At 39.0% G+C, this 13399-nt stretch overlaps 1 protein-coding gene across 11 annotated transcripts in view; it reads right to left on the reverse strand.

Moving 5' to 3' along the window:
• MAST2 (microtubule associated serine/threonine kinase 2) overlaps positions 1–13399 on the reverse strand; it is a 162462-nt gene that overhangs the window by 33533 nt on the left and 115530 nt on the right. The gene's annotated exons all lie outside the window — the stretch shown is intronic.

Raw genomic sequence — 13399 nt, forward strand, 5'->3', positions numbered from 1 at the left:
GCATTAGGGAAGCTTGTCACTTATATTCATCCAAACAAATATTTGCTGAACATCTACTATGTACCAGGCACTGTTCTGGTGGGGGGGAACGGTGGGGAAGAAGAGAGAAGGTCTCTATTCTCAAACTAGAGTTAATAGTACTATGAGAAAAGATAAAGAGAGAAAGAGAATGTTCAAGAAATAGCAAAGAAGTCAAGTGGGTGGCAGGAGAGAATGACAGGAAAAGAAGTAGATTATAGAAGCTATGGGGGTGGGCCGCACAGAATCTGTAGGGCTGGAAGACTGTCATAAAGAACTATTGGAAATGCGATGAAAAACCCACTGGAAAGACAGATCAATTTCAAGAACAAGATTATGATGATAAATGACAAGTACCTTTCCCCAAGAAACCATCATAACTAATGTAATCATGAGTACCCCTCATTACCTCAGTCACCATCAAATGTCCAAGACTTCCATTCTCCAATTCAACAGTCTCCCTCTGCTCCTTGAGCTTCAAAGAAAGCTGACACTGTGCCTCCTTGAACTCAGTCTGTCATCAGTAAACTTCTTACATATTCAATTTCTTTTCTGAACATTCACTTTACATTCTAGCTCTAACCGAAACCTGCTGTTTCCCAGGACACAATAGTCCTGGTGAAATCCTTTTAAAACCCAAACTTCCATCTATTTTGCAGCTGTACTTGGGTAGCTGAAGGTGACTAAAGAAAAATTTCAAATCATGCTGGCTGGTATCTCTTTATGATGATAAACATCAAGTGGGTCTTGTCAACCGTACAACATTTGCCTCAGCAATAGGCAATGTGCACACTTGTGTGTGTTCTCTCTGTCTCTCCAAGGTAATTAATTCACATCTTGCCCCCAAACCTCCGGCACTCCTTCCCCACATCTCACCCTTACCTTCTGATTGCTGTTTATTCAACTAGGGGGCAGGAAGGGCATAAAGCAGTACTACATGTTCCTCAACAAAAATCTATTAATCTAAACCTATATCCATATGCTCTACTTCCTCATCTATAAAAGCAGAATGAAAGCCCAAGCTCCTATCAAAGTGAACTCCCCCAACTCCCCCATTCAAGAAGTCTGCACCTGCGCTGCCTCCTCTCTCCTATGGCACGAATTTCCACTTTCTCCTGGATCATTCCCATCATCATAGAAACATGCTGTCATTTCTTCCAGCTAAAAAAAATAAAAGCTTTCATAGACCTCCCCCAAGTCCCCCATTTCTTTTCTCCTCTATTTAGGAAAAATTTCATGTAGCGGTTCTGTGCTTGTCACCTTCACATCTTCATTTCCTAGTCTCTCCTGAGCTCACTCTAAACAGTCACCCCCATCCTGCCACTGAGACCACTGTTTTCCAGATCACCGGTGACAACATTCAATTCTCAACCTGCATTTTATGTATCCTCTCAATATCGCTTGAAAGGTTTAACTCCCCTTCTAAAAAAAACAGAATATAATTTACAGTTAATGAAACATACAGGTCTTAAGTGTTCTGTTCGATGAGACTTACCTCTGTAAGTCCACATAACAACTCACCAAACAAGACAGAATAATGCACTACTGCAGAAAGCTCCCACGTGCCCTTTTCCCGCCAACCTCCCGTGCCCCAACCACTTTCTCCTCTCCCCACGTTAATTTTGTTTTGCCGATTCTGGTGGGTAGAATGATACATTTTGTGTGTTTGGCTTCTATTGTTCCATCTAATACCTGTAAACTTTTCCTGAGATACTTCTTTAGTTTCTAGAACACAATATATTTCCTCCTATCTCACTAGCTGCTCATTTTTCACTCTCCTTTGTTGGTTCCTTCTCTCCCTGACCTCTAAATTATTTAGTACGCTATGGCTCAGATCTGAAATATCTTTTATTCTCTCCCTATACTTTTTCGCTAAATAATTTTTCCAATTTCATAGCTTCAATTCTGTGATGCTGATGATACTTAGCTTAGTACTGCTGATTCTGTGCTCTCTCCTGAATGCAACATTCATATATCCAAAGGCCTACTGACATCTCCAACTGGACATCTAAAAGGCATCTTAAAGAGGCACAGAACTCTTGAATTTCCCTCTAAAACCTGCTACTCCTCCCTAAGTTGTCTCTATCTCATTCCATGGCAACACCATTCATCCAGAAGCTCAGCAAAAACCTGTGAGTCATTGTTGGTTCTTCTCTTTTTTCACACCAACATCCAAAACAACCAGCGAGTTCTGTGGATGATACTTTTAAAATACAGTGGTACCTTGGTACTCATCATTATTTCATTTCAGAACTCGTGACAAGTGCCAAAACTGACAAGTATAAAGAAGCATTTTCTCTTGCAGAACAGTGTTATGACTCATACAAGTTCTAGCAAGTGCAATGAGTCTCCAGTAAGTGTCGAGAGGATAAACATTTTTTTATTATAAAAATGCAACAAGTACAGGGTTTGATGAGTTCTAAAGCCAATGAGTACTGAGGTATGACTGTATGTCCTGAGTCTAAACAATTCTCATTGCCTCTAGTTTAAGTCTAAAAAGATTTCTGAGTGATCTCCTTCTCCCTTTGGGTCTTCCTGTCCGCCCCCATGTCCCCAGCAGTCTATTCTTCAACGTGAACCAGAAGTTAGTATTATTAAAACCACAGATTATCATGTGAATTCTTCCTTAGATACCCCAAATGGCTTCCCATCATAGTTTGAATATAATTCAAACTGCTTTACACGGCCATTTAAATTAATCCTACTGGAAAGAATCTACTTTTGCTTAGATAAGGTTTTGTCTTTTGGATTTTCTTACAAAGAAGTATACCTATGCTTATTTAGCCCCTTGTTCTAAGAATAAGATACAAATATTCTCAAAAAATACCTCCAGGCCATGCAGTTCTGAACACGAGAAACTATATGAAACTACAATGAACCCTGGAAAGCTCACCCAGACCAAGGGAATCCTGAGCAGCAGGAAAACTCAGACTTCTGCACAATGGTTTCCACTACTTTCCTCAACACGTGTGTCCTCCCTTCTTACCAAATTCTACCCATTCTTTAGGGACCATGAGCTCCAATGAGGTTTCTGTGTGTGTGTGAATTCTCCTTTATTCTTTTGAGCAGGAAGATGTCTTTCCTTTCTATGAACTACTTTATACGCTAGCACTTGTGGTTCATACCCCTCACAGTCTCTGTGTTGGTGTGGTAAACAGAACAGGGCTTTGTAACTAGAAGATCTGAGTTTGAGACTGGCTATTTGACCTTGAGCAAGTTTCATGAATTCTCATGCTCTGGTGTTCTCAAATATACAATGAAGATAATGTAAATATTATGTGTCACTCTAGATGGCTCTCTCTCTCTCTCATATATTAATACATTATAAATCTTGTTGGCTTTAACATTAAAATATGTCCAAAATCTGACCATGTCTCACTTCTTCCACCACTTTATACCAAAACCCCATTATCTCTTTCCCTAAAACAGCTTCCTCATTGGTATTCCTGCTTCTACACTTATAATCTATTCTAAACAAGACACCCTTAAAAACATAAATCAGAAAAGACTTCCACGTCCAATCATGATGAAGTAACAAGGAAGAAATTTACCTTCTCATGTTGTAAGAAGCTGGGCAACTTATAACATGACAACTAAAAATTAGAAACCACCTCAAATGTCCACAGACAGGAGAACAATAAACAGATCATTATATAGCCATACAATGGAATTCTACTCGGCAATAAAAAAAGAATAACTACTGATTCACACAATGGATGAATCTCAAAATAATGATGCTGAAAGCAAGAAGCCAGACATATGAGTATATTCTGAACAATTCCATTGATATAAAATTCAAGCAAATGCTAACTAATCTATAGTAACAGACAACAGATCAGTGGTTGCCAGACCAGAGGTGGGGAACAGATTATAAAGAGGCATAAGGAAGCTTTTGGGAGTTACACATATGGTCACTATCCTGACTGTGCTAATAGTTTCCCAGATGTATGCCTTCAGCAACTCCCCCATCAAATTGTATATTTTAAATATGTACACTCTATTATACATTATACTTCAATCATGACTCAATAAAGCTGCAAAAAAACTTTAATGTAAGTAATATCAAAGTCACTCTTCTGCTTAAAATTCTCCCTGTCTCACTGAGAGTAAATGTTAGTGGTGTTTCTCAAGAGCCCACAAGGCTTTGTGCATGGTCTGAGTCTCTATCTCCTTCCCTCTTACTCACGCCACTCCAGCCACATGGGCCTCTTTACTTTTCTTGGAACAGCCAAGCATGCCACGGCCTCAGAATACTTCCTTAGTCTGTGTTTCCCCCCTCGCCTTTATCAGGTCTTTGCTCAAGTAAAACCTGCTCAATTAATTTTCCCCTGATCATTCTATTTAAAACTATAACTGCCTCTCAAACTCTTTATCCCCCTTTCCTAATACATTTTTGTCCTTAGCACTTACCACTATCTAAGCATATATCTTGCATGTGCATTTTGTTTGTTTTTTCTCTTTCCATGAAAATCTAAACTCTACGAGGTCAGGGGCTTACACGTGCTTTATTTACTGATGTAATCATCGATGCCTGAACTCTGCCTGGCTTACGGTAGGTTTCCCAATAAATATTTGTTAAACGAATGAATAGATGAGTATAATTTGTTACAAGGTTTAAAATAAAAGAGGATACTTGTATATCTGGGACATGTGAGGTATACTAAACCATATGTCTAAAGTCTTTGTGTATGGAAATAAAGATCTCTTGAAATGGCAGGGACAGGTAATTTATTAGAATTTTATTTGCCGTGATCTTGTTTAAAATTTAAAATAAAATTCAAAACACTGAAGATCGTATGTCCAGGCACATGCCTTTTTATGAAGGTACACATAATCTCACTTGGCAAATCAGCAACAGCTGCCAGAGGAAAAAAGGTCAAGCACCCCGGTACAGATGCCACGACTCAGCTGAGATCCAACACTAGGAAGTGGTTAATTTTTCCATTTCATAAGACTCTGGACATTTCCCCAGGATCCTAGAAGACACAAGGTCTTAATTCTTTCCTCCCAGTGAAATGAAAGTGCTGAAGGTTTACAGGGTCACACTAACTCTCAGCTGATGAGAGGTAACCTGGAAACCTCCTGAGTTGATCGATCCTCTGCTGCCTATTTTAAAGACTGGGTTGAACCACACTGCTGTCCACTACAGCAGTCTCGCCTTACATGCAGGGATGCCTTCCAGGATCCCCAGTGGGTGCCTGAAACCACAGATAGTACCAAACCCTATATACACTATATTTTATCCTACACGTACGCACCTATGATAAAGTTTAATTTATAACTCAGCCACAGTAAGAGATTAACAACAATTAATAATAAAGCAGAATAATTATCACAATATACTGTAATACTTTTTTAAAATGACATTGCAACAAAAGGATCACTATTAAGTAAAGTAAGCACAAGCACTGTGATAACGTGACAATCAGCCCTAATAACTGAGAGGTGCATGAGTGACTAATGGGAGGGTACTGCACACAGTGGGGACATGCTAGATAACAGGACGATTCATGTCCCAGGCAGGGCAGAGCTAGACAGTGTGAGATTTCATCGAACTACTCAAAAGGTGTACAATTTAAAATTTATGAATTGTTTCTCTCTAGAATTTTCTACTTAATATTTTTGAACCATGGTTTACTGAGGATAACTGAAACTACAGAAAGCAAAATGCAGGTAAGGGTAGACTATTGCGCCACGTCAGTCACTTGGTCACTTGGAGCAAGGCCTGGCCTTGTATCTTCTTACATTTTTACCACGATCGTTTCAGTAGACAGTGGGGACGAGGAACTGTGGCCATATTTGGAGAGTTGGCAACCTTCAAAATAACTGTAGTTAACCATATTTTTCAGACCATAAGACACACCTAGGTTTCAGAAGAGAAAAATAGGAAAAAATTTTTGAAGCAAAAAATGTGGTAAAATATCTAGTAACATAAATAACATAATATTTCACCAATGTAAATGTAAACAGAACTCAACAGCCGCATTAACAATCATTATTCCTCCCAAATTTGGGGGGGAAAGGTGCATCTTACAGCCCAAAAATATGTAAATATATAGAACAAGCAAAATTATTATAAACTACGAGATCTATCCCATGTAAGACTGGTTTAAAATCAATTAATATACCACCAGATTTATAAAGAAAAAAGTACATGATCATGTCAATAGCTGCAGAAAACACATTTAACAAATCTGACACATTCATATTAAAATCCTGACACTAGAAATAGGAACATCCTCAACTTGATAAAGGGCATCTATGAAAACCTCACAACTAACATATTTTCATGGTGAAAGGCTGAATAGTTTTCTCCCTCTGAAAGAACAAGGCAAGTATACCTGCTTTCGCCGCTTCTATTCAACACTGTACTGGAGGTTCTTACCAGTGCAATAAGAAAAAAAAATGATTGCACCCATACTGGAAAGGAAGAAGTAAAACTGTTATTATTCACAGATAAAATGATCTTTGAGATTTTCCACATATCACATATATTTTGTTACGTGGAAAATCTCAAGGAATTCAAAAAGAACTGCTAAAACTAATAAATGAGTTTGGTCATAGGTTACATGAATACATATACATCAACTGTATTTCTATATACTAACAACAAACAATCCAAAATTGAAATTAAGAACAATTCCACTTACAAAAAGCACTAGAAAGAAAATATTTAGGAATAAATTTAACAAAATAAATATAAGACTAGTACATCATGGATTAAGAGACTCAATATCAACCAGGTGACAACTCTCCACCCATTCAAAACTGATCTATAAATTCAAAGCAATCCTTATCAAAATTTCAGTGGGCTCTTCCATAGAAGCTGACAAGCTGATAGCTATTTATTTATTTATTCATTGACAAATGGATAGTCACATTCAAAAAGAAAGAAGAAAACTTTGACCTTTATCTCATACCATACACAAAAATTAACTCAGGTGTATAACATATTAAAATTTAAAAGCTATAAACATAAAACTTCTAGAAGAGAACAGAGAAGAAAATCTTTAGATCCTCGAGTTAGCCAAATAGTTCTTAAGTATGATACCAAAAGCATGACCCACAAAAGAAAAAATTTAAAACATTTTTACTTTAAAAGACACCATCCAAAAAACTGAAATACAAAAAATTCACAAATTATGAATTTGATAAAGGACTTGTACCAAGAATGCCTAAAGAACTCAAAACCCAATAAGACAAATGAATCAATTTTTTAAATGGACAAAATATTTGAATTGACAGTCTACCAGAAAAGTATACAAGTGGCTGACGACAACATGGTTAAGATGTTCAAGTTACTGGTTATTAGGGAAATAAAAATTAAAACCACAATGAGCTACCACCACAGATCCACTAGAATGGCTAAAATCAAGAAGACAGAGTATCTAGTGTTTGTGGAGATGTAGAAAAATGATCCCTCAAATATCGCTGGTGGTTGTATAAAATTATACAGGTAGTGCTGACAAGTTAACTTTTTAAAGTATAACCTTACAACACAATTCCATTCCTAGAACTGTGCCCAAGAGAAATGAAAACATTATGTCCACACAATGACATGTATGTAAATGTTCACAGCAGAGTTTACTCATAATAGCCCCAGCCGGGAAACAACCCAGATGTTTATTAACTGGTGAATGGACTGACAAAATGTAGTCTATATAAACGATGGAACATTATTCAGCAATACAAAGAAATAAACTACTGATATGTGCTACAGCATGGATAAACATCATGTTCTTTATCCATCATGCTAAATGAAAGAAGCCAGAAACAAAAAGCTACAATGCATGATTCAATTTATATGAAATGTTAAATAGGGGCAAATTTATACAGCCAGAAGCAGATCAGTGGTTGCCTAAGGCTGGGAGAGAAAAGTAGGATTAACTGCGAATGGGCACAAGGAAACTTTTTGGGTTATAAAAACATTCTAAATTTAGACTATGGCATACAATTTTGTGAATTTAGTATAAATCATTAAATAATTGATAACTGCCCTGGCTGGTATGGCTCAGTTGGTTGGAGCATCGTCCTATAAAGTGAAAGGTCGTGGGATCGATTCCAGTCAGGGCATGTGCCTGGGTTGTGGGATCTGTCCCCGTCAGGATGTGTAAGAGAGGCGACCGATAGATGTTTCTCACATCCATGTTTTTCTCCCTCTCTTCTCCTCTCTGTGAATCAATAAGCATATCCTCAGGTGAGGATTAAAAAATTAATAATTGGCCCTGGCTGGTGTAGCTCAGTGGATTGAGCGCGGGCCTGCGAACCAGACGATGGCAGTTCGATTCCCAGTCAGGGCACATGCCTGGGTTGCAGACCGGTTCCTTGCAGGCTAACTACCAGCAGGGGATGCACAAAAGGCAACCATACATTGATGTTTCTCTCCCTCTCTTCTTCCCCTCTAAAGATAAATAAATAAATAAAATGTTAAAAAAAAAAAAAAAAAAAAGAGTTCATTCCTATAGCCCTGGATGGTGTAGCTCAGTTGATAGAGCGCAGGCCTGCGAAACCAGACCATTGCGGTTCGATTCCCAGTCAGGGCACATGCCTGGGTTGAGGCCAGTTCCCAGCAGGGGATTCACAAGAGGCAACCATACATTGATATGTCTCTCCCTCTCTCCTTCCCTTCCCCTCTAAAGATAAATAAATAAAAAATAAATAAATAAAATAAAAAATTAATAATTGGTAAAATTTATAGCATGTAAAGTGTATCTCAGTGAAGTAGTTTTTTAAAAAATTATACAGGTCCCTGAGGGTGCATGTGATGTACTTAGTGGACTTACAAACCCTCCCCCCTCCCCTTCCACCCTGAATTCTTCAGTCTGGAAGCCAGTAGACGATGATGACAGCCAAGCGGTTGGGGGAAGAGAAGCAGGCACCTGTCATGGGCTGTCAGAGACTGATTCGGGTAAGGAGGTTGTCTGCTTGGAGGGAAGAATGGTATCAGTTTGGCATGGGGAACTTAAGACCCAGGCAAGGTGAAAAGGGCATATACACAGGAGGCCAGTGATTGCAAAGGAAAGCTGGCTACAAACAGAAAAGAAGTGATCAAATAAAGTAAATATTTTGAGGACAATGGTAGTCAGGTTTTTCACTATCAAAGAAAGTTACAGGTGTGGAAATGGAAAAAACTAAAATGAATTAGAATTGAAAGCAGAGGTATAAACGTGAGTTTATAGGTTTCAATATACAGAGATTAAGACGTTTAAAAAGATACGCATGTGTTACGTGTTTACACTGTGGTAGAAAAGGAGCCATATATGAAACCCGACAAGCTCAGGGGACACCTGCATGGTGGCCCTCCAAACTCAGAGACCAAAGTAACCACAGAGGATGGTCTGACATGGAAACTTTCGGACTTAGAACAGTTCAAGGAGGGTAGGCAAGTCCTCGGGCAGTATTTCACCCTAATAAAGGTCAATCTTCACCTTAACTGAGCCTGTTTGCTGTTTTTGTGTATCTAGGACAACACACCTGGTATCACCTTTGGAATAACAGAGTAATTTCTTTTTTTCAGACCCTTCAGCGCACAAACACTACAGCAAAGCAGAGACCACAAATCCCCTCCTGGTTATTATTATCATGTTAATTGTTAACTGTTAACATTCCTATACCAGCCTAGGTAAAAGAAATGTGTGTCTATTCCTTTTACTTTTTATCTAATCCTAGAAACTTCCCTGCTGTACTTTCTCCAGCCTCCCTAATCTATCAACAATGAACTTCATGTGACCCCTTTAAATCTCCTTTGATTCTAATGTATAAAATAAGTGGCAAAACTGCCATTTTCTGGAGCATTTTCTCAATCTGTTGAGATTCCGCTTCCTGCTGATTGTCATCAGCTTGGCTCAAATAAACTCATAAAAATCCTTACAGACTTGGACATTGCTCACGTTGACACAAATTTAAACATTCTTTGGGTTTCATGTCTTTTCTGTAAACTCCATGCATGTAAGTATTAATAAAAGTTGTATGCCTTTTCTCGTGTCAATCTGTATTTTGTTAGTTTAATTCACACGCCCCCAGATACTGAACTAAGGAGGTAGAGGACAAGTGTTCCCTCCCAGACAAGGCGTAACCTGAATCTAATCCTGAGAAAATATCAGACAAACCCAAGTTGAAGGATATCCCATAAATAACCGGCCTGTAATTTTCAATAGTGTTGGTCATACAAGTTGAGAAAAGACTACAGAATTGTTCCAAACAAAAGAAATAACAATAAAATTGTAACACATGATCCTGGATTAGATCCTTTTGCTATAAAAATTATTACTGGGACATGTAGTGAAATATGAATTAAGCATGTGAATTAGACGATGTTGTTTATCTAATTTCTTGACTTTAATGGCTGTATCAGTTATGAAAATCTGTGTTGGGAGGACACACTAAAGTGTTCTGAAAAGAAGAGATATGTCAGGAACTGATTCTCAAATGGGTTAGGGCAAGAGTTGGCAAACTTTGTAAAGGACTAGTTAATATTTTAGGGGTTGTGGGCCGTATGTGGTCTCTGCCACATAGTTCTTGTTTTATTTTTTTTAAACACACCTTTACAAATGTAAAATTCATTAAGTACAAATTGACAGCTATAAAATAGCCATGGAAATATAACAGTATAGCATAGGGAATATAGTCAGTAATATTATAATAACCAAGTATGATACCAGGTGGATACTTGAAATAGGGAATCACTGTGTAAAGTATGATTGTCTAACCACTATGCTGTACACCTGAAACTAACGCAAAATAATACTGAAAAAACATAAAATCCATTCTTGGTTCATGGGCTGTACAAACATAGGCTACAGGCTGCATTTGCCCATTGACTGCAGTGTGCTGACCATTGTTTTGGGACAAAGGGTGCTCTTTAAAATATTCTTGCAATTTTTGGAATTGAAAAAATATTTTTGGTAAGTCCAGAGCAATCACCTGAAAAATTCTGGGAATGGCTGCAACAAAGGAGACTTATAAGGCTGAAAGTCTGATGAATGATAAGCATTCTCTCTCATTTCATCACATGCTGGGAACTTCCCTACTGACAATTGGGACTATTCTCCAGCTAAAAGGACCTAGTATACAGTTGAATTAATGGATGGATGCATTTCCTAAGACAGGGAAACTAATTCCCTCCACATGAGGTTGGGAAATAAATTCTTCATCTTTAAGGAACATTTTAGTATGCCTTTTAGCTAGCTATGATGAGACACCATTTCTCACCTATTGAATTGGCAAAAATTCAAAAGCTGGATAATACATTCATTCTCTTGGCAAAACTCTGAGCAAATAGACACTAACTTACCCTGCTGGCAGAAACATAAAGTGGTATAACCACTGTGGAGGGAAATTGGACAACAACTTATACAACTACTACATATTTATTCTTTAACTCAGCAAGCTGATCCTAGAGATTTTTCCTGAGATACACAATACAAATTAATTTTTCTATGCCAAAGACCTATTTATTGTTGAAGATTATTTGTGTCTCTGACTCTTCCCCCAATGTGCTAGCTCCTCAGTGTGCTTGCCTAGCCAGGAAGCTCCAGCTTCACAGCCCAGGGGATTACAGAATTGCCCTGCCAAGGAAATTAACACTCCTCATTCCCACTCAGTACCAGATTGTTGGGGGGCACAGGGGAAGGTGCTTGACTAAAGAGACCTCTCAGTCTAGCCTGGGAAAGAAGGGACTGGTTGGGAGGTGAGCCCACCTAAAGCCTGTGGAAGCCTGGGGAATTGACTGGTTCTTTTGAAAGAGCACCTGGTCCATCCTAAGCCCAAACTAATATAATCTGGGGGGAACAAAGAAGCTCTCCCACTCTCTCTTGCTCACCTGGTAAAGCACTCACCCCATTTGTTCATGTCCTTTCTTGCCCAGGAGCACATGACCATGTTGCCCTAGCAGCCGCATGGCCCGAGGTCATGTGCACTCCAGCTGCAGGTTCCAGAAGGGAGCCAGAAATGGACAGCAGCTGGAAACACACACTAAGCCAGCTGGATGCTGGATTGGACTGAACTTTAATATGAAGCAGAAACTCTGGACACTAGCTTTGACTTGGCTTTGCTGAGGACACAGGCTTTGACTTGGCTTTGCTGAGGACACAGTTAGACTTTCTCCACGGCAGGACAGAGGGAGATGGGACACTGGATTCCCAGGGGGCAGGTTTTATCCCCACATGAATGAATCATGCCACACCACAACCTCCCACGTGTGGCTCCTTGGGATGCTTTCCTTATGATCAGGTGCAAGAGCCTATCACTGCTTCAGCATGGATGGTCACACTCCCAGGGATGCAACCAGCACAGTCCAGACTGCAGGAAAGTCTACGAGAACAAACAATTCTGTTTTTTCAACAAATGAAATGCAGATGGAAAAAAAGAGGGTGTGGAAACCTACATTAAAAGAAACTTAAGAGCATAGTAACCAGACATCTCAGCTTGTCCATGACAATCGGGTGTATGCTTGTTATCCCAGTGTGAGTGTTCACAGAATCCCTTTTCATTACGAAAAGTTTCTTCCCTTAGATAGTAAATAATATTGTCACCTTCTTAATAGGCACATTAACCAAATAAACTGTGTTGGCATAGTTTGAATATTGATTCAAAAAAATACAGATATTAGCCCTGGCTGGTGTGGCTCAGTGGATTGAGCGCGGGCCTGCGAACCACAGGATCACGGCTGATTCCCAGTCGGGGCACATGCCTGGGTTGCAGGCCAGTTCCCAGCAGGGGACTCAAGAGAGGCAGCCATACATTGATATCTCCCTCCTTCTCTCCTTCCCCTCCTCTCTAAAGATAAATAAATAAAAATCTTAAAAAAATACAGATATTAAAAAAACACTTGAACACTGACTGGACATTTGATGACATTGGTAAATTATTAGTTTTAGGTGAAATAATGATAATATGCCTATGTTTTAAAAGGCCCTTACTTTTAGAGATACAAACGGAAACACTTACAAAAAAAAGTCTAGGACTTGCTTTAAAATAACGAGGGCAGGAGGTGACTGACGCGAGTCTATTTTAGGGTGCTTCGCATTTTGGCCCATGTCCTAGCGTGCTCCAACAGGCCAGTGCTCAGCAGCAACGATTAGTGAAACTGTGTGAGGACAGGCGGGCACCCAGCTGCCACCACTGATCTTATGGCCGATAACAAATCTTCCTCGGGAAGGACACAGTGATAAACAAGACCTACAGCTATCCAGGGGAAAATGAGACTAAGAAAAAACTATGGAAGCAAAAGGAAAATGAATGAAAGCAAGATGATATGTGACAACCAGCAATATGTGAAATTTTCAACAAAGGCAGCAGCAAAATTACTATTATAGCAGCCTGGGTAGTACTCGGAACAATTTTAGATGTATGACCCACTTAACCCTTATAGCAACCCTGA

This window comes from Sturnira hondurensis, unplaced genomic scaffold (genome assembly GCF_014824575.4).
Source record: "Sturnira hondurensis isolate 20B ecotype Veracruz unplaced genomic scaffold, ASM1482457v3 Scaffold0025376, whole genome shotgun sequence".
In the NCBI taxonomy this organism is placed as follows: Eukaryota; Metazoa; Chordata; class Mammalia; order Chiroptera; family Phyllostomidae; genus Sturnira; species Sturnira hondurensis.